Genomic DNA, 21,829 nt, shown 5'->3' with positions numbered 1-21,829 from the left:
TCCAAGGCGCATGCGAGCAAAGTCACCTGCAACGAGTGCAAAATGGTACTGTGTCGTGGGAGGCCTGGGTCGTACAGCTTTGCTACGACTACTATGAAGCGTCATCTAACGTCATTCCACTGTAGGGCCGTTCACAAGGTTGTACCTTGTAACGAGCGTAGTAGGTTGAGTTCCTCTACTTCATCCTCTGTTTCTGCTCCTCTCACCACAAGAGACACTCCTGTGGGAGAGCGCATCCCTCCATCTGCCTCACAGGCCATTCACAATGCTGATGACCCTTACCTTTCGAGGGTCACAGTTTTGTGTATGTACTGCAATGCAGTAGTCTGCAAGGGAGAGAGACTTCGAAGTGCTTTTGAGACTCTGGTCTCAGAGCACGAGAAGACCTGCTCACTACCTAAGTAATGCCCACCCTACATCTTCCTCTCTCCACCCTTCCCTTTCTCATCCCTGTGGTTGGTGTCGCCCCTTACCCTCCTTTCCCCTCCTCTCCTAGTGTGTCGTGTGTAAAAAAACAAAAAAAATACAAAACAAGAAAAATATAAAAAAAGGCTCTTTTCAGAGCCGCCTTTCACAGTCAAAAAATAGAAGTGGGAAATAAATTGAGCAGGCTACTGTTTTTTTTTTTTAAAAGTCAGCGGACAGTTCGTGAACATCAAAAAAATTTGGAGTGTTACCCTATCAAAATTATTGCACTTTTATCTGGGAGGGAGTTGTGGCTCTGATATGTATAAAAAACTTTAAAAAATCAACACCTACTGCAAAATAGCTGGATGTATTTTCACAAAAGAACGCAATGCATCTTGTACATTTCTCAGAAAAATCTGATTACCAGCATAAGTAAGATGGACTCCATCTCTACCAAAAATGTTTGTGCTACGAAACATAATATTTTCATTGTGAAAAGAGGACATGCCAACATCTCTTAGAAAGGCACAAACAGCCTTATTGACATTACGCCTCACTTTCTCCATTTGTGGACCAAATGAAGAAGAACGCAGCCACATTTGTCTTTGCGCAATACGAGAAAAAATTACTTGGGAATTCGGAAGCATATCCAGGACCTTCCCAAGTCCTTTCATCGCAAATTGCAAAGAAATTCCTGACACATGTCCCAAACTGTTCCCTTCACAATGAATTATAATTATGTCTGAATAATGCTTTGTCTGCAAACTAGCACAGAGAGGTAGCAAGTCTAGCCACTTCATTCTGCGTACTCCATGCCAGTGCACTTCCACATGAGGGAATCCAAGATCTACAGCTACTCCAAAGCGTTGTTCATGCACCTCCAACCAATGTATCCATGAGTCTCCCAAAATCCAGACAATCTGTTTTCTGAAGCACACAGCCATAGCTAACTGTTCTTCTCTCAGGAAAAAGACTTTCTGACAAACTCTCACCTTACACAACACACCCACCAAACTTTACTGACCAATCAATTCCTCTGCTCATTCTCATTTGCATGCCTCTCCACCCCAAAATCCCTGTATGTAATTCGCAGTGTCTGCGGACTTATGTTATGTCCGCAGACATATCGTAACCTGGACAGTCCTTCTACCATTTCCACTTCACTCTCTGTGCCATTCCCTCATTGGATACAGGTAAACAGTCACACACCCATCCACCAATCACATTCAAGACCTCTACATATAACTGCACCATCAGAGTTCAGCACTTCAAATGTACTGTCGATTAGTCTGAGTCTCATATCATTGGAAAGCACCTACTACAGAAACTACTCTCCAAGATTTCTACTTGCAGCTGCATGCATATCCACATGCAAGAATACAAATCTTAGGAATGCATATAAACAGAGTAACTGTCACTTAATCTGTATAACCGACAAAATAAATTTACTATCATTTTTCCCATCTACAATAATCAACTGTCACTTCCAAACATGTCTGCTATCTAAAAAATTGTTTTCACACACAGCTATCGAAAAAATTACACACAGTCATTATATGGTCAAGCACCTTCAAACACTCACACAGATAAACACTAACATTGAAAAACTTCCAACTGCAATAACACCACTACCTGTACATCATATCCTTCTGATTTATTACCCACACCTTCACAAATGCATACATTCCATGCTTTTCTATAAACTATCTACCATTTACCTTATAAAAATTGCAAAATAAGTATATCATTATTTCTTCTATCTCCTAACATCCAATAACAAAGCCTTAAGAAACCAAGCATGTTTCATACACTTTCTATTCTATTTATTTGCATAGCATGTTCAACTAACATAATATAAATGAAATATGAAAGCTGCACATAGTCAAAGGAAACTACATACTATATACACACAACATTACTAACGTCTTTCCTTTAAAATTACAGTGAAGAGCACACTCCTGAAAAGCAGCAGAATCCGAAGTACAAACAACTCAGAAGAAACCTAATCTTTCCACACAAAAAAAGTAAGTACAATACTACCATAATATGCTTACTGTTACTCAAACACACTGTGCGGTTGATTCATGGTATTTGTGCACCAAAAAAAAAGATAAGTGCACCATTCTGCCCACAAATACCCATTTGTTAAACAGGAATTTGCAGGCAGAATACTGTACAAATCCCCGTTTTTCGGTGCACAAATGACATAACTCAGCCTCTAGAATGTTATTATTGCAGAACAAAGAACTGTTTTAATCCTGTACCATTAGATTTAGTATTTGTGCTTCTCCTCACCACTAGCTTACTTTCTATTGTCATCTGAACCCCAGTATAGTAACACACAAATAGAAGAATAACCTCCACACACCATCACATACATCTCTACCATCATACTCAGACACTCACGCACACAGCATACAAGCATTGCGGAACAACCCAACCCATACCTTCTTTATTTTTTTCAACAGACCCCAAATAATGCCTACCAAAAAGCTAGTCTGTAGAAAACAATGTAGAAGTAGAGCAAATGAAAAAAGAAGTATCCAAAATAAGCATCCATCGCTAGCAGAATTTGTACAAAAAGTTCAAACAAAACAGCTAATAGAGTCATTTATCAAAACTAAACATGTTTCAAGTACAGAAACCTTGCCTCCTCTATCGAAATGTAAAACGAAACAGAAAACGATTATCAAGAATTCAGCTACCACTACTGCTAAAACTACTCTTATAAATCTTGATATAATGGCAAGTAAAAATACCCAAAAATATATTTTAGCAAAAATGTTCCACCACAGAGTCCTTCAAAATCTTATAAAAACAGGAGAGAAATCATACACAACCCTTAAAACCTACCATCGAAAATTTATATCAGAAGCCTTGATAGACAGTGCAATCCTACTCAAAAGAAAATTATTTATTTTAGTGCTAAAAAGAATGAAACCACTAACAAAATGAATTAGTAAATTACAAAAAAGACTTCTCAATAAATGGAATGTCAACAAAAATAACTTCGTAAATATCTGTGGAGGTGAATGGAGTCACACCACAAACACAGAATCATATTTTAATGAAGAAGCATACAAACAAAAGAAAACACATACGATTGCTATACATAGCAGTGGACGAGGTTATAAAAAAATGAATAATACCATAATGGAACAAGAAATACTGCTTACAAAAATATCCCCTGAAAACTCAGAATTACCTCTCTATTCGACTGGACGAAAACATCCACTATACAAACGGTCATGCACGTCAATGTGTAACATTCCCAAAAAATCTTTCAAATCTTTTCCCCAATTTCTCAATCAATATGTGAAAGTCAAAGAGAAAATCAAAATGAAACTGCTGCAAAATATGGATACCTGTCCAGTGCGTAAATACACAGGGCTACAAGGACATTCATTAGCCTGCATTTCAGGACCAATTTGCACAAGCACCTTCCATCATATCAAAATGATATCAACTCATCATCCAACTATAATAAATCTAGTCTATAAACTGTACTATGCTAAAAGTCCTGCATTAGCACTAGCCAATTTAAATAACAAACTTCTACATGGTACAGCCAAAGAACTACTTGAAGAAATTGACCATATCCAGGAAAAATATTTTGGAAGTGAAAGCCACTTACCAAACGCAATACCTTTACAACAAACTAGCAACAATTGTACACATGGCAACCTTCTACTACACACATACAAAAAAGAAATACTAAAATGTAAAAGTACATCCACTGAAATACCAAACCATGTTTGTGTGTGTTCCCACAGAACCTTTTATAAAACTAACACAAAAACTATAGACATAACATACAAAATAGATGACAATGAAGATTCTAAATGGTTTGAATTATCTCTCCACCTTATAGCAGAAAACAAATTTGAAATAACTGACCCTTTAATACTTTGCAGTTACTGCACTAGAAAACTTGACAACAACCAAACTCCTTCACGTGCTATCACAAATAATTTGGAATTATTTCCAATACCAAAACCCCTGCAACAACTCAATTTATATGAGAGCATCATAATTCAAACAGTACACCCATTTAAAGCAATAATATGTCTTCAACCAAAAACAGCAAAATTACCTCCCTCAGAATTGGTGAAAGGTATTCGTGGCAAAGTAGTTTATTTACCATTAAATCTGACAGAAAATGTACACACTCTAGGAGTGCAACGTCCAATAGAACAATCTTTAAAAGATTTGGCAACAACTCGTCGATTTACATGAAGTTAGACAAGCCTTGCAATGTTTAAAAGACAATAATGAGTACTACAAAGAAATAAATATTGAAGAAAACTTGAGTGGAACAACTGAAATAATTCAAGAGTCATGAGAAACTGGTCAATTTGAACTTCTGGATACCGATGCAGTATCCAATATTTTAGACCATTATACAATTCATCCATTGCACTCTAAAGACAGCATAGATGATGCACTAGAAACGTACCAAATGCGACAAACCAAAGGATCACCAATGAGCATATGGGAAAAAAGTATAGAAGCACGTGCTTTTCCTCTACTATTTCCTACTGGCAAAGGAGGAAGATACGATGACAGACCCAATCAAATAACAGCATCAGAATACCGTTCATTACGAATGTATTCTGAAGATCCCAGATTTAGACAAAATGTGGAATACATATTCCACCTACTCTTTGAAACTGAACTAGACAACTCTATGTTAAGGAGTTGCACACATACTGAAATTGGGAACACAGTTTCAAAATATGTTGGCTGCACAATTAATACAAAAAGCGCCAGAAAAAGATGACGTTTTACAATCAAGTATTACAGATCTGTTTGCAAACATGCGTGGTACGAAAGAATACTGGTTCTGACGTCACAGAGACGTACATTGTATGATCAGAAACCTTGGACCACCTCCTTGATTTGTTACATTAAGTTGTGCAAAATATGCATGGGAAGATTTACATGATTTCCTACACATATCAAACAAAAACAAAACAAACATAGACATACTAACACCTGGAGAACTTTGCTCTCTAGATCCTGTTAATGTTTCAAGATATTTCCATCATCATTTCATTGCTATGCTACACTTTATTTGTAATAAAACTGTTCCTCCACTCGGAGAAGTGGAACACTTCTTTTGGAGAAAAGAATATCAAGCCAGAGGAGCACCACATATCCACATGCTTTTATGGATTAAAGATGCTCCTAAATTTGGTCAGGACAGTGATGCCACTGTTTTGCAGTTCATCCAAAAATATGTCACTTGTGAAATCCCTTCACAAACAACAAATAGTGACCTTCATGCACAAATTGTACAATTTCAAAGACACAAATGTGGCCAATATTGTCGTCGCAAATACAAAAAGAAAGGGAAATACTACACCAAATGCTGGTTTGGTTTCCCTAAACCATTTACAGAAACAGGTGAAGTAAACAACTTCATGTCTTCAGTTAGACATAATGTTAAAGGTAAATCACCTAAGAACACATATTACATAAAAAGAACAGAAGAATCAAAATATATCAATGATTACAATGCAATCATTGCCCACTTATGGAATGCAAACATGGATGTGCAGTACATTGCAGACAATTCCACTGCAGTTGCATGATATGTTACAGCATACTTAACAAAAGCAGACAAAACAGAGCTTCAAGACCTCTGGAATAACCTATCATCAGACAAAACACTATCTCAGAAATTGTACATTTTAGGCATAAAAATGCTCTCTCATAGAGAATGTGGCGCCTACGAAGCAGCAGATCGTTTAACCGGTACTGCTTTGTATGGACTATCTGAAAATATAGTAGGGCTAAGTCTTGGTCCTGCTAAATCTAGAAAAAGAGTTCTCAAATCATATGACAACATAGAAACAATAGCCAAAAATGATCCAAAAAGCCAAGACATTAAGAAAAACTATTTACTAGACACATACTACCCGAACAGGAGTACCAGTTTGGAAAACATGTGTCTATACCACATAGCCCAAAACTTTGAATACAAAAATAATATAAAACCTGATGAAAGCAAAGGTAGATATACAGTGACAGATTGTGAAGGCAGTTTAGCAAAACTTACCAAACCAAGTTTAATTAATCATATCAAATTGTCATTAAAAACTCCTCCACAGAAAGAAATATATCACATGTCCCTCTTACAACTTTTTAAACCAGGGAGAAAAGAAGAAGAGTTACTAGATAACTATGACTGCTACAAACATGCTTTCAAAGCAAATGAAAGCACTATCCCTGATGTGAACTTTATGCATGAAGAAGAACTCCAGGCCCGACTAGATAAGGGCACGCCCGACAGTAGTCAACCTTCTATAACAGGAAGCCAAGAACGACTGGGACAGCCACTAATAGCAAATGAGGCAGAATTAGCTATGACAGAAGTAGAAAACACCATGTTTCACTTTGAAGAAGATACAGAAGACTTAACTGCATTACAATCAAAACCAAACAAAGAGCAGTGCACCATTTTTGAAGAAGTAACAAAACAAATTGCACATGGTGTACAACATGAAAATAAAGAATGTACCTGCCAAAATTACAAACCTATACTACTATACATCAGTGGTGAGGCTGGTTCAGGTAAAACATTCTTAATCAAAACCATCAGCAAGTTCCTTCAACAATTGACAAACAACAAACTGTCAACTGTTGTAACTGCCCCCACAGGTTTAGCTGTCCACAACATAGGTGGTGTCACTTTACACCTATTACTACTCCTTCCAGTAGAACACCAAAACAAATTAGATTATTACAAACTTTCTACAGAAGCTGCAATGGAACTACGCAGAGTTTTGAAACAAATGAAAATGCTACTAATAGATGAAGTGAGCATGGTCTCCAACCTAATGTTGACTTTGATTCATCTCAGATTGCAAGAAGTACTTAAAACAGACTACGAAGAACTCTTTGGAGGAAAACACATTATTGTTTTCGTAGATCTTCTTCAATTGACACCAGTGAAAGGTGAACCTATTTCTAAAACCTTAGGACACAAACTCTGCTGTAAAATTATTGGCAGCATAGGAAATGTCAACCTTTGGCAACATTTCCAAAACACAGAATTAACAGAGAACAAGCGCCAATCTACAGACCTCACCTACGCCAACATTTTAAAAAGTATTAGAGTTGGTTTACTATCTCAAGAAACACAAACAATATTAAAAACCCGGCACATCCATGCACTTTATGTCGATAACTCATGTGCTACTGATGTTATGGAACTATTAGCACAAAAAATTTCAATTGCATGGCCTTAATGCCAACTCTTGCAAGTTGTTCCAAATTCAATGAAACAATGTTAAAAAAAGAAATGCAACCAATAATTGGAATTTGCTCCACAGACAAACTGGACGTAGATGGTATTACACTACCTATGTGTCAACAGACCACAACAAGACTAAATACCTTAGAAAATTCAATCTCCAACACAGCTGGCTTGGAAAAAATATTACAATTATCCTTAAACTGTAGAGTAATTCTTAAACGTAACTTGGACGTGGAGCAAGGACTAGTTAATGGAGCACTGGGTACAGTTGTTGGCTTTCAAACATACCCACATGACAACAACATTCAGTTTGTCAATATACTCTTTGACAAACTTTCAGAAGTAAAAAGGATAGGGCACTCAACAGCTCTATTCCTTCTCTTCAAAGACATGTATGTACATAGAGAACAATTTTCTCTAACTCTTGCATATGCAGTCACCATTCATAAATCCCAAGGTTTTACCCTAGAGAAAGCATTGATAGATATTGGTAACACAGTCTTTAAAGAAGGCATGAGCTACGTAGCACTATCACGCTTACGTACACTTGAAGGTCTATTTCTAATCACCTTTGATGCAAGTACAGTCAACGCTGATATTCCTTGCATTCTAGAATACAATAGACTACATTCACTATACACCCCCAATCTAAAAGCATATCCTGTTTCATAAAAAATAGGGAATTAGCTCTCTGCGAGTGTGCTGTAGGTTAGAGCATTTGGATCCTATCAGCTGTGCTTACCTTTCAGCAGCACTGCAAGCTGCTTGCTCTTGCTGCTCATTTCGTCTCCGTTCCCAGGAGGGGCAGAGCTTCATTTGGTCACGTGAAGGATCACGTGACCTCTCAAGGAAGACTTTTATTGATGGCATATCCGCCCGTGTGGCGTTGGAATTAGCTCTCTGCGAGTGTGCTGTCAGTAATAGCATTTGGATCCTATCAGCTGTGCTTACCTTTCAGCAGCACTGCGAGCTGCTTGCTCTTGCTGCTCATTTCGTCTCCGTTCCCAGGAGGGGCAGAGCTTCATTTGGAAGACTTTTATTGACGGCATATCCACCCTTGTGGCGCTAAGCCCTGGAGGCAGTAAGGGCTGGAGCCGCTGTTTGGCTGTTCGGCTGTGACTAATCTGGTCTACTGCTACTAACTTCTGGCCTACGTCCTTCTTAAGCTATCAGGGTACGGGGTGGAGAGTCGGACTCTGGCAGCTCCACTAGCCGCCGGGCGTTCCCAACCCTGCAACCGAGTGTTTTCTTTAAACCCATTTTTTAAATGTGGATATTTGAAATAATTATGCTTTTAAGCTGACGTAATTATAATTATATCAGAGGTTGCGAGTTGTTCTCCCCTCTGGGTTTAATTCAAACACATTCCTTTTGGCACAACTACAGTACAGAATTATTTGGTTTTTATATTAGTCTTGTTCCCAGCCATTTAAAAAAAAAAAAAAAAAAAAAAAGAAACAAACAAAAATTTGTGTCTTTGCACCTTAGAGGTTGCGAGCTGATCTCCCCTCAGGGTGTTCTTTTTTCTAATCTAATATTTTCTAATATATTTCTTTTCTGGTTTCTTTCTTTTTTATAATATGCCCGCACTTAGAAGCGGGTTTGAAACTGCTGTGAGTCAAGCTACTAAGATAGTAGAGGACCAATCAGGCTCTCTGACTCATTGTGAGGCGCTCATTAGTATTGACCACATTGAAAATATGGCTGCCTCGATTTTATTGGTTGAGAATATCAATGAAAATTCTAATAATAGAGCTGAAGGGAGCCCGAAGGGATATCCTACCACAGATCCTGCAATTTTGAATGTTGTAGCTTTGACTGAGGTAAATGTGGACATACCAGACATAGAGGATACGGGGGCTAATAGGGACATACCAGACTCCAGACAGGAACTTACAGATGAGGAATGTCTTCAACAAAGTCGAATTGATACTAAAAGGGTAGTCCGGTATCATGTGTCCACTCCTCTTCAGAAGAGGATTATTACTGGGAAATTACAGGCAGGAGATAATCAATGCTTGGATTCTCTGATATGGAAGGGGAAACAACCGTGTGGAACTTTGCAATTCACGCACATTTCGCCGGCAACATTTATCTTTGGGAAGGATAATAAGGATAAGGTGCAATGTGCCCTCGATTCTCCTCAGTCGGGGAGCTCTAAGCAGGCTGGCGGGAGGGACCAATCTAAAGAGACCCCCATTCGTTCTAAGTATAATCTTAACCAGCCCATTGGGGAGAGTGATTTGGATGATTCCTTCTTTATTACGGCAGATGCTACAGGTCATTTGCTGAAAGAAATTGTTGATCTAGAGATACCAGTAGGTAGATTTTTGTCCAAAGACAAGGGGGTGAGGAGCTTATCAGAGGGTGCGCCAATTGATACACTCTCACAAAATAGAAACACTCCTATAATGTGGAAACAACAAGAGGATAGACACCTATCCCCTATTAGACTGATTATAAAGACACTTATACCACCTATATATAGTAAGACCAGCTATACCCAAACTGATAAGGAAAGGGATTACTTACCCATAACTGTAGATAAAGCTACCGACCCTCAGCGAACCATATTGGAAAATCGTGGGGTAGCCGAAGATAAACAGGAGTCTCCTGGTTTGAGAAGGGAGGAGAGAGGAGATTACCTGATACCACTTCTATCCAATTTACACATTAGTTTGAATTTGGCTTTGAAAACCCTAGGTGAATCCCAAGAGACTATTGGTTGCTATATGGTAGAGCAACAAGCGGCTTTTAACCAATTGGTGACTCGTCTGGCTTTGTTAGAGGGTATAGTGGAGGTTAAGAACATTAATGAACAGATTACTAAAGAAAAGAGTCTATTTGAAAAATATAGAGAGGAACAAGATACTAGGTTAATGACCATGGATGCTAAGATTACTACTCTGTTGGAAGTTATGCTTACAGGAGATCGCCCCACCTCGTCAAATATAGTGGTAGAGGATCTAGTCTCCCTGGGAATAGGAGATAATAAAACCAATAATGAAAACTATGGAAAGGAACTGTGCTGTCCAGATAGTCCTTCGGTCCTTCTGGATGCCATAATTATGGCAACAGAAGGGCCTACTCATGAACAGGACACGGAAAAGTCCAGCGCTCAGATGCAGGCGAGAGAAATGATAAAAGAGGGGGAATGTTTAAACATTAGTAGTGAGGGTTCAATAATCTCCCAACATACTTCTTCTAAAGAAGGGCAAAAATGTAAACAAAAGACAAAATACAGAGAGGAAAAATTAGCAGTCCAGGTATTAAAAATAGGTTCTAACATGAATAATGATGTAACAGCTCCAGTAAATAGCTCGGACTACGATATAAATGAGATGCCCCAATCCCCTGTCGGTAGACGAAAAAAGACAAAAAAGCAGGTTAGGATGCCCAAAAAAAGCAAAAACATGCCTAACATAAAAATTAAAGGCAGAAATGCGAATCTCAAAGGAATTAGAAATATCCCGCTTCAGGAAGAGCCAGATGATAGGGGGAGCCATAAGGCTTCTAATAAGGAAGAGGGTCAGGTTCGGGGGGAGCCTAGTAATAAAGACTCCCTGCCCAGGGGGGAAATTAATACGGACCTAAATACGGAGGAGAATAATATACTAAAAGTTGGCCTCGAGCGCATACAAACTAAACAAACAAAGATGACAGCTTTTGGCAAAATAATTAGTACTAAACACGCTAGAACATCTGTAGGCACACAACAAATTGGGCACCCTATTATTTCCCAAGAAATTTCAGTAGTAGCATGTCCCAGTATCACCCCCTTACAAGGGCTGATGGTGTTAGCTGAGAAGGGGACTGAATTTACTAGTAATAATACGTGAGATACCCCCCAAGATAAATATTTTTCCAAAACCCAAGAACCTCAAGAAAAGGCTGTGTTCAAATCTAGTGCGGATCACATAAAGAAGCAATATATTCCGGCCCAGCCCCCTATAAAGATCTGTACAGGGAAGATACTGGGTTGGATCAATAATAATAAAACAGACTTGCAGGTTTATTTAAATAGAACTTACCTTTTAAGCCTGTTTAAAAAGATTCCCTTATTACGAGCAATAACAACAGATGATATAGACGCCATCTCTCTACCTAATCATAATAACCATCGTATGGTAAGTTGTTTTCATTCAGCGATGGTAGCAGATATGGTACGTGCTCAAGAAAAGAATCTTAACTCTTTGGGTTATGATCTAACTACTTTAGTAGATGACAAAGAGGTTGATAAGTTTCTTCAATATAAGGAAACAGATAACAACCAAACCCAACAAACCCCACAATTAGGTAACAATAAACTAGAAAACTTTGGTCCAGGGTTGGCATTAATTTCTAGCCTTCTAAATAGTGGCCAGGATTGGTCATGGTTACAGCCAGCACTTAAAACCTTGGAGACACTCAGACAGGATAGTGGGCGTTCCTAACAGCTCTAATATAGATGTGATTTCCTGGAATTCATGCGGGGGAGCACACCTCAACACGTTTTTGAATAAAAGGGATAATTATGTGCACCCCCGTATTTATTTTTTTCAGGAAACCATGATGCTGTCTGATATATATATAGAAGGTTTCTATACTTTTTCTTCTTTAGCATCGCGTGGACCTTTGGGCAGACCTAGTGGTGGTCTGATTATTGCCATTGATCGTAATTTGGGGTTTCACGGGGAGGTGATCTTTAGGAGTGATTGGCTTTTGGGTATTATTCTCACTTCGGAGAATAGGGTAGAGCCGATCCTCATGCTGAATCTCTATTGGAACCCGTTAAAAGTGGCTATTGATGAAGTGGAAGATACTCTCAATATGATTCTGGGAGGATGGTTCGAGAAAGGGTTTGGTAATCGTATTATCTTGGGAGGGGACTTTAATTCGGCCTGTGCTGAGGGTTCCACATTGAATGAAAGGGGGGTGATTCCTAGATTGCTCCCTCCACATATTAAAAGAGGCATACGGTGGGATAATTATCTTGATCATTGGGACTTGGGTCTTTTAGATCATGCCTGGGATTGGAATTTACCGAAATTTACTTGGAAAAGAGGAAGTAATAATTCTAGAATCGACTTTTTCTATGTTTCAAATAGCTGGAAGCAAGCCTGTGGAAAATTGATACTTATGGAGGTAGAATTGGGTGATCATATTCCCTTATGTTTTTCTCTTTCCATTCCCAATGTGGGTAATTATATTAATCCCACGCTGTTTGGTCTAAAGGCTGGAAATAATGGGAGAAGGGTTGTATGGAATAAGTAAATAATTACGAAATTCAATAACCTGGTTTTGGGTAACCTATCCAAAAGGTTGCCTCATATTACTAGAGGTGAAGATATCGATTTGGGGGGATTCTACTATAATACTATATTGTCATGTGTTTATAAAATTAGTAGCACCAGTGATAGGGAGGTCATAAAACCTAGGATGAGGGTGGTCGACTCCAGAATTCAAAGCTCCAAGCGTAATAAATACAGTGAAATTAAAGCCTTGAAGAAAATGCCCATTCCCTTTTTCGAATTACAGCTTAGAAAGAAAAAAATTATATTGAAACACAAAAATCTGATCAAATCACTGAGAATGGATCAATATCATGAAGCACATCAATTGATGATGCATAATCTTTGTAAGGGCAGAGATGTTAAATTTTGGGCAACTATTAACTCTATGCTCATGCCTGCAAAAGACAAACTTGACTGCCCCATCCAAGCAGAAGTGTGGAGTGCCTTCTATAAGCAAAAGTTTGCTTTACCTGTTGACCTTACAAGGGAACAGGACTTGGATTTAGGTCCCCCCGTGGTGGAAGACTGTGGGTGGGATTTAGAGGAAATTAAATGGGCCATTAACAAACTTAAACCTTCTAGAGCACCAGGCCCGGATGGCATTCCCCCCTTCGTCATAAAGACATCCCCTGGAATATTGGCTGATTTGCTCAAACCTATATTTGATGATATTTTCAAATACCATACTATTCCTAAAACCTGGGCCCAGAGTATTATTGTCCCTATATTTAAAAAAGGGGACGTTCTTAATCCCCAGAATTATAGACCTATAGCCCTTTTAGATGCAGCTAGTAAGGTCTTTGGCATTCTACTTTTAAGGGACATCAATAAATTTACTAGAAGGAATGCCTGCTTCAGTAAATTTCAGGTTGGCTTCAGAGAAGGTTTGGGAACAGACCTGAATGGAAATATTTTGGCTCATTTAAGAGATACAGTCCATCAAACTAAAATGGGCGAAGTCTATATGGCTTCCTTGGATCTCTCTAACGCTTTTGACGGGGTCATTAGAGATAGACTGTGGACCAAAATGTTAGCAATGAATTTTCCACGTAAGACTGTTCAACTCTTGGCTCTATTACATAGAAATACCTCTGTCAGGGTGCGCTTATCTTACGAAGGTTCCCTTTCTGATCCCATAGAGACTGAGGTGGGGGTTAAGCAGGGCTGTTCACTTGCACCCACGCTCTTCAACCTGTAGGTCAGCGATGTGGAGGATATGTGGCGGGGTCCTTCCATCGCTCCCGTTAGGATGGGAAGTTTATTTATTGAGTGGATGGCCTTTGCGGATGATTTCATTCTTTTCGATCGTACCCCACGGGGTCTTCGTAGAAGGATGGATATTTTCTATCAATATGCTATGAGGAATAATCTTTCCCCCAATGCATCGAAATCTCGAACGATTGTAATCTCTAAAAAGAGAGTTGTTAAATCTTATGTCTGGAAGATGGGGGACAATCCGGTGGAACAGGTGCAGGCCATAACATACTTAGGCTATAATTTTTCTAACAATTCTAGCCTAAAAAGGTGGAAATTGAGTCTTGCAGAAAAAGCGTCTAAATTAAAGACTCAAATGAAATTTTTGAGGGTTCGAGTATGTAAATTTTCGCTCCTACCCATTAGACGTTTCTACCTTGCTAAATGTGAGCCGGTTCTCTTATCTGGTCTGGATATTTGCACCAAGGATATGAGTTCCTATTTAAATGTGGTTCAGGGAAAATTATGGAAGGAAGTAATGGGCCTTTCCATGGAAATCCCTAATGCCATTATCCGGCACGAACTATGTCTAGTCTCACTCAAAGCCAGATATTTGTGGAGACAGCTTTCCTTTTTTAGAAAAATGAATGATCCTCTTATAAATACCCTGTATGAGTTGTTGAATAGGGTGATTAAATCTGGGTCAGTTCAATCAATTAAGGGATTCAGCGACAGAATGAATTCTCTGCTATATATTTTAGGCTCTAGTTTAGACGACTTGGTGCAACGACCCGGCCTAGTTAAGAAACTGTTATTCAAGGCGGATTGGGTGGATACAGTCAATGAAATAGAGTCCTATGCAACTTATAAGGAATATGCTAAATTTGTACATGCAAGGGAATGTATCCCCGTTTATTTACTTAGATTCCCCTGTTATAGGGCGAGAACCACATTTATGCGTTTTAGACTTAACCAGATGCCGACCCTAGAAAGAATTCATTATTGGATACATAAAGAAAAGGTGCTAAATTATATTTTACCTAGCCTTACATGTCGTTTTTGTGGAGAAACTGACATGTTAGAAACTCTCAAGCACCTCGTCTTAACATGTGTCCATTTTGGGTCGAAACGAGCTCTATACCTCACCGATAGATTTGATGAGGATTTAGAAATGTCGAAAAATCTGTTCTGGAGTCGCTGCATGTGGGGTGCTAATATCTCCCTAACTCTCGCTTTGAATTTATTGCTTCAAAATATAACAGAGGAATTGGAAGCCAAAAATAAAGAATTAATTGTGTAGGTACCTATAGGATATAAACGGGTAATGATATTAACAAGGCATATAACTTCTATGTAATTTGATTTTAGGGCTGGGAAGGAATCTTTTAAGAATTTTGTAAAATGCTGATGTCCTAGATGTTTTAGATGAAATGTCTTTCTCTGTTTCTTTTCTTGTATGGTATGATAGCCATCTTATATATCAGTGCATTCTTATATGCTTATGTATTGGTTGTATGAAAGGTATAAATGTGTTTTTCATTTGTGTTATATGTTGTATAAGGTTTTATGCAAACTAATAATACAACAATAAAAATAAAAAAAAAATAAAAAAAATAAAACGTAAAAGAACACTAATTCAAACAGAAATGCAACAGAATCTCACTACAAATCCTCCAAAGAGAGTAAAAGAAGCTAATACTTCATCATTCACAATAAGTAAAGAAGAACCTATTTGTCAAAGTAACTTAGGTACGTCTTCAGAAAGGCAACATACACTCCGAAAAAATGACTTGGACACAGAACTACCTGGTCCATTCAAATTTTCAAATGTAACTGCTGTAACTTGTGACACAAATGTAGCAATTAATATTCTATTTCAATTGCCACAAATTGTTGAGAACATTTACTTACACAGTACAGACCAACTGTGTCTGCAAATGTTGGCCCTTCATAGAAACGCAAGAAACAATCCTGACAACACGTATAGTGTTCACGGAATAAGACAAAAATTGGACTACTGTGCCGGAATGGTGAAATTCACTATAAACTCACAAGAAGATCCACAAGAATTTCTAATGTACTTACTACAAGTATTGGAAAACAAAAACATACATATGAATGAAATCTTCCAGATTTCATACATGTGGAAATATACCTGCACTCTCTGCAACAATGTTACACAAGAAGAAATCCCTAACGAGTGCTTCGTGTATGTATCCATACCAAATTGTGAATCCATTCCATTTCAGCAACTTGTACAACATGCAAATCATGGCAGATTATGTACTAACTGCAATTCAGATAATCGCTCCTCCTTACTAATACAAACACATAGTAAATACTTAATACAAATGCTTCTACGTTACAATGCAGATGGTAACAAAAACAACTGCAAGCTAACTGGATTCACACATGGTCAAGTATCACTTGGTAGAAAAACCTTCACAACAATAGGTATAATCTACCACGCAGGAACCACAACCAATGCAGGTCACTACACTGCATATATAAAAAAGAAATGTGGATGGTTCGAATGTAATGATAGTACCATTACTCTAAAGCAGAGATTACCAGCAAATCTTACAAACGGATATTTAATATTCTTAAAACTGAAATTTAATAACTAATCTGTACTTAAACATTAACAAAACTTCAATTAGAAAACTATAAACTGTTAGAATGCACCAACAGGTATCCTAATACCCCAAGATTCTATAACAACCAAACAGATAAATCAATACCACTAAATTAAAAAACAAAATAATTACAGTTAGAATACACCATCAGGTATCTAACTGCTTCAGAAATCTGCAACAAAAATGTGGATGGTTACTCTAAAGCAGAGATTACCAGCAAATTTTACAAACACTTTTTAATCTTCTTAAAACCAAAATGTAATAACTAATCTGTACTTCAACATTAAATAAAATTTCAATGAAAAAACTGTAAACTGTTAGAATACGCCAATAGGTATCTAACTAGCCCAAGATTGTATAACAACTAAAAATAGACAGTTGCAATACGCCATCAGGTATGTAACTGCTTCAGAAATCTGCAACAATCCAACAGATAGAACATTAACCAGAAACAAGAAGTAAACACTGAAAGGCAGCAAACAAATAATAGCCTTAAGTTGGACCTTGTTGCGCCCTAGGGATGCTTCATTAGTGAATGCTAACCTACTTATGCCTCGTTAGTGAATGCCTCACCTAGTCCAGCTGTGCCTTGCTACTAAATTGCCCATCTGTGCCTTGTTAGTGAACGCCCCACCTAGCCTATATGTGCCCCGCCACTGAACGCCCATATGCACCTTGCCATTGAACATCCATTTGTGCCGTGTTAGTGAACGCCCCACCCTGCCTATAGTCCTAAGCACCCACGTGCATATATTTGGACCCACTAAAAATGTTGCATCCATTATTGCACTACAGCACTATAGCTGTTACTCTAAGTTTTATCACCATGACCCAAGACCACCTTACGGCATCTCCTGCCTTGATATCAGACCCGGCCTTACATACGCTGCCCAACATAGTGACTAATAACCCTACCAACTCTCCACCAAATAATATTAGCACCAGAGGTGAAACCCTCACCTCCCTCCCACGCACCCTACTACACAGAAATCTTACACTTCGCGCAAGACTCACACAACTTTATGAACCACCTAGAAGAACCTTACCATCAACCAACCTAAAAACAAATTACCCACATAAACCACACCAGACGGTAACAACAAATATCACTACAATCAAAACACAAAAGTCCAAAACTTCAGATACCAACTCAACTACCCCTAGCCAAGCAAACATGCCCAAAGAGACGCTAGTACTCAAAGGAGCACTCCTGAATGCGAGATCCCTTGTCGCCCATGCCCTCGACATAGCCGACCTCATTACAGAACACAATCTGGACTTCCTGGCAGTAACCGAGACCTGGCTACATAATGCAGCTGGACCATCTCTAATGCTAGCCATTCCAGAAGGCTACACCATAACAAGACAAGATAGGGATGGCACACGAGGTGGCGGAATTGCCATCATTTCCAAATTGAGCCTCTCTCTCAGAACATCCCCTCCTCAAACCCTACAATCCTGTGAAAATATCTCGGTCAAATTCCAGATAAATAACATACAAACCCTCACCATCCACCTAATTTATAGACCCCCAGGTCCTCTCGGTACCTTCGACGAGGACTTGCATAGCCTGATCACCAACAACCTTAAACCTACCTCCCAGCTTCTATTATTAGGAGATTTTAACCTTGGCTTTAATGACCCCACGGACAAACAAGCCTCAGACATAGCCAATACCATCAATGCATCAGGCCTGTCTCAGAAAGTCAACAGACCCACTCACTCCAAAGGGAGAATACTAGACTGGATAGCAGATTACAACTGCTCAGCCTCCATCACTTCCATCTCTCCCCAATCATGGACAGATCACTCTCTTGTAACCTTTAACCTATCTACAGCCAGACCCTCTCCGACGGTCCCATTGCTAGCCCCGCCTTGTCTAACCAGAAACAAAAAGAGTATTACAGCGGAAAAAGTGATCCCTGCCATCCTACCCACGTTAAACGCTCTATCGGACAATCTAGACCCTAGTACTCTAGTTGAAGAATATAACAAAATTATGCTCAACACACTGGACAAAATCGCCCCGCTCAAACTTAGAAAAAGCAAACCCAAAGCGCACCTTAACAAATGGTTCACTCCCCAATTGAGAGATTTACGACTCCTAAAAAGAAAAAGTGAAAACTCCTGGAGACTATGTCCCTCTATCGAAAATAAAGCAAAACTATCCTCCATCTCCTCTCACTTCAAAAAAGAAGTGAACCTTGCCAAAAAGAACTCCTATGATGAACGTATCACCAACTCTAATTCTAGCATGAGAGAACTCTTCGCCATACTGAAGGAATTAGAGTCACCAATAGCCATACCAGACTTAGTTACCAAGGATAAGACCTGGTGCACAGATATTCAAAATGCGCTAGCAAATAAAATCAATACACTTCAAACCAAAATACAACAAAAAAAAGATATGCTCAACCTTCAGCACTACCCTAACACCTCTACATATAGTATCCCACCAGAGGCAAACAACAAATTTCAATTATCCAAAACATCCCCACTAGAAGTAGAAAAAATCATTCTCTCACTCAAACCTTCTAACTGCAAGGGTGATATCTGCCCAGCACAGTTAATAAAAGACGCTGCCAGAGACCTCTCACCATTTATCTCTAAATTAATCAATGCCTCCTTCACATCAGGCACGATCCCAGCCAATTTAAAACATTCCTGGGTGCTCCCACTTCTCAAAAAACAGACCTTAGACCCACTTATCCCAACCAACTACCGCCCTATTACCACTGTGCCATTCCTCCTCAAAATATTGGACAAAGCTGCCTATATTCAGATACAAAAACACCTTGACCTGTATAAGCTCCTAGGAGCAAGACAATCTGGTTTCCGTCCACTTCATGGAACAGAAACCGCCTTAATTGATTTAAAGACGCAGGTCGACGAGCTGAGGGATGGAGGGGGAACAGCACTCCTGCTCCTACTTGATCTCTCTGCAGCATTCGACTTGGTCGATCACAAGGTACTCTGCAAACACCTGGATTCTGCTGCCCATTTCTCTCCTGAGGCCATCAAATGGCTCGAATCCTTCCTCAGCGAAAGAACAATGAGAGTTTTTTCCCCATCGGCCGCAGCTGACCCTACCCCTATATTATGTGGCGTTCCCCAGGGCTCCTGTGTCTCGCCTACCCTATACAATATCTTCACCAAGCCCTTGTTCGATGATCTAGACCTTCTGGGTATCACCTACACTAACTATGCAGATGATACACAGATTCTCCTCCCGCTTTCTGGGGATCATAGGAAGGACTCGGAATTGGTGAATAGGGTATATCTCGTTATTCAAGCATGGATGGCCACACATGGCTTGTGCTTGAATGACGACAAGACGGAGTTGATAATCCTGGGAACACATATGAACACCAAAAAATTAGGTCAGGAATTCTCCTCCTTCAATATTGATGGAAACCCTATCAGGGTCTCCAAGGAAGTAAAAACCCTCGGTTTCTACTTGGATTCCACACTATCTTTCGACAAACAACTAAAATCCTTGGCCTCTACCACCGCATACACCTGCAAACTGATAAGAGCAGGCAAGCCCTTCCTCTCTAATGACAGTTGCATGATCTTGGCTAGAGCACTTATCCTCTCCAGGATCGACTACTGTAATGCCCTTTACAGTGGTGCCAACAAATCCACCATACAGAAACTTCAAACGCTCCAAAATAATGCTTTGCGAGCAGCGCTTGGCATAAACAAAAGAACACACATCTCCACCATTAGACGCCAACACAAATGGTTATCTACAAACCACAAAATTCAATTAAAAATTATCTCCCTGACACATAAAGCTCTTAACAACGCCGCCCCAAGCTACCTCACGAACAAAATGCAAAAAAAAACCTCTATTAGACCTACCAGAGCTACCAATACTAACTGTCTGGTAGTACCTAGATTTAAACTTACCACGGTCGGTGGGAATAGTTTCCCTGTGAAGGCGGCCAAAACCTGGAATCTATTACCCAACAATCTAAGAGCAGACCAGCCGTACTCACTATTCAGAAGGAATGCTATCCAATATCTTATCTCCAACGACCACTAGATTTAGGCTTATAATATTCCCAGACTTGACACTTGTCCCTCTCCTCCTTCCCACGATATGTTATGCGTGCCATCCTCTATGTAACTCATCGACCTGCACGATGATGGTCCTGCACATTTGTATACATTTGTATACTATTACTGTAACTTGTATAATTTGTATAATTTGTATAATTTGCACAACTTGTATATTATCTATAATATCCATTACTGTATCTTGTATAATATGTATAACTTTTACTGTATCCTGTATAATCTGTAACAATGTAAGTTTCGCATTATCCTACCTGCTGCGCCCTTCTACCTACGGGTCTGGAGCGCATTAGAAATAAAACAAACAAACAAACAAACAAACAAATAGACTGTAGCAAAACAAAAAAGGTTTTTTTAATCGGACAAGGATTTTTTTTTCCCACAGACCCAATGATTTCAAAAACAAACACAGAAACTGAGCAAAATGCACAGTACACTGGTTTGTAAACCAAATATGAGGGTAAAAAAAAGCTAAAATATCTATTATGAAATGTAATAAGTCTTTGCAGAATACATACACTAACATGCTCTTTTCTTTTATCACAGAACTTGAAAAAGAATACTTCCTCCAGGTACCAAGCTCATGTAAAAAATGTATCGAATGTCAACAAATCATGCAGTAAGTATAATTGAAACCATTTGAAAGATAATCAAATCTATAGGTATGATCTATGGCTGTGATATGGTGCAGTGGTTGTGGTCAGGACCTAGAGTATTGAGTATACAGCCTAGAGCCTACAGCCTTCACCCATGCAACCTGCCACAACCACCACAACATATCACACCCATAGTAGCTTATAACTTCAGTACTTATAACTTCGGTCTTTGGTACAGTCTGGCCACAACTCCAAAACATATCACACCCATACATCACACCCATGTTTGATTCTATGGGTGTGATCTATGGGTGTGATATGCTGCAGTGGTTGCTGCCAGGGCCTAGAGTCTCGGGTGCATGGCCTTCGACCATGCACCCG

General features: G+C 39.1%; 1 long non-coding RNA gene across 1 annotated transcript in view; it reads right to left on the bottom strand.

The window, feature by feature from the left end:
* The window catches only part of LOC138467788 (uncharacterized), an 813,106-nt gene that overhangs the window by 204,842 nt on the left and 586,435 nt on the right, over nt 1-21,829 (bottom strand). The gene's annotated exons all lie outside the window — the stretch shown is intronic.

Source organism: Ambystoma mexicanum, chromosome 4q, assembly GCF_040938575.1.
Source record: "Ambystoma mexicanum isolate Mex_15411 chromosome 4q, UKY_AmexF1_1, whole genome shotgun sequence".
NCBI classification, from domain to species: domain Eukaryota; kingdom Metazoa; phylum Chordata; class Amphibia; order Caudata; family Ambystomatidae; genus Ambystoma; species Ambystoma mexicanum.
The sequence above is the reverse complement of the archived record's forward strand: the minus strand, read 5'-3'. Positions and strand labels throughout refer to the sequence as shown.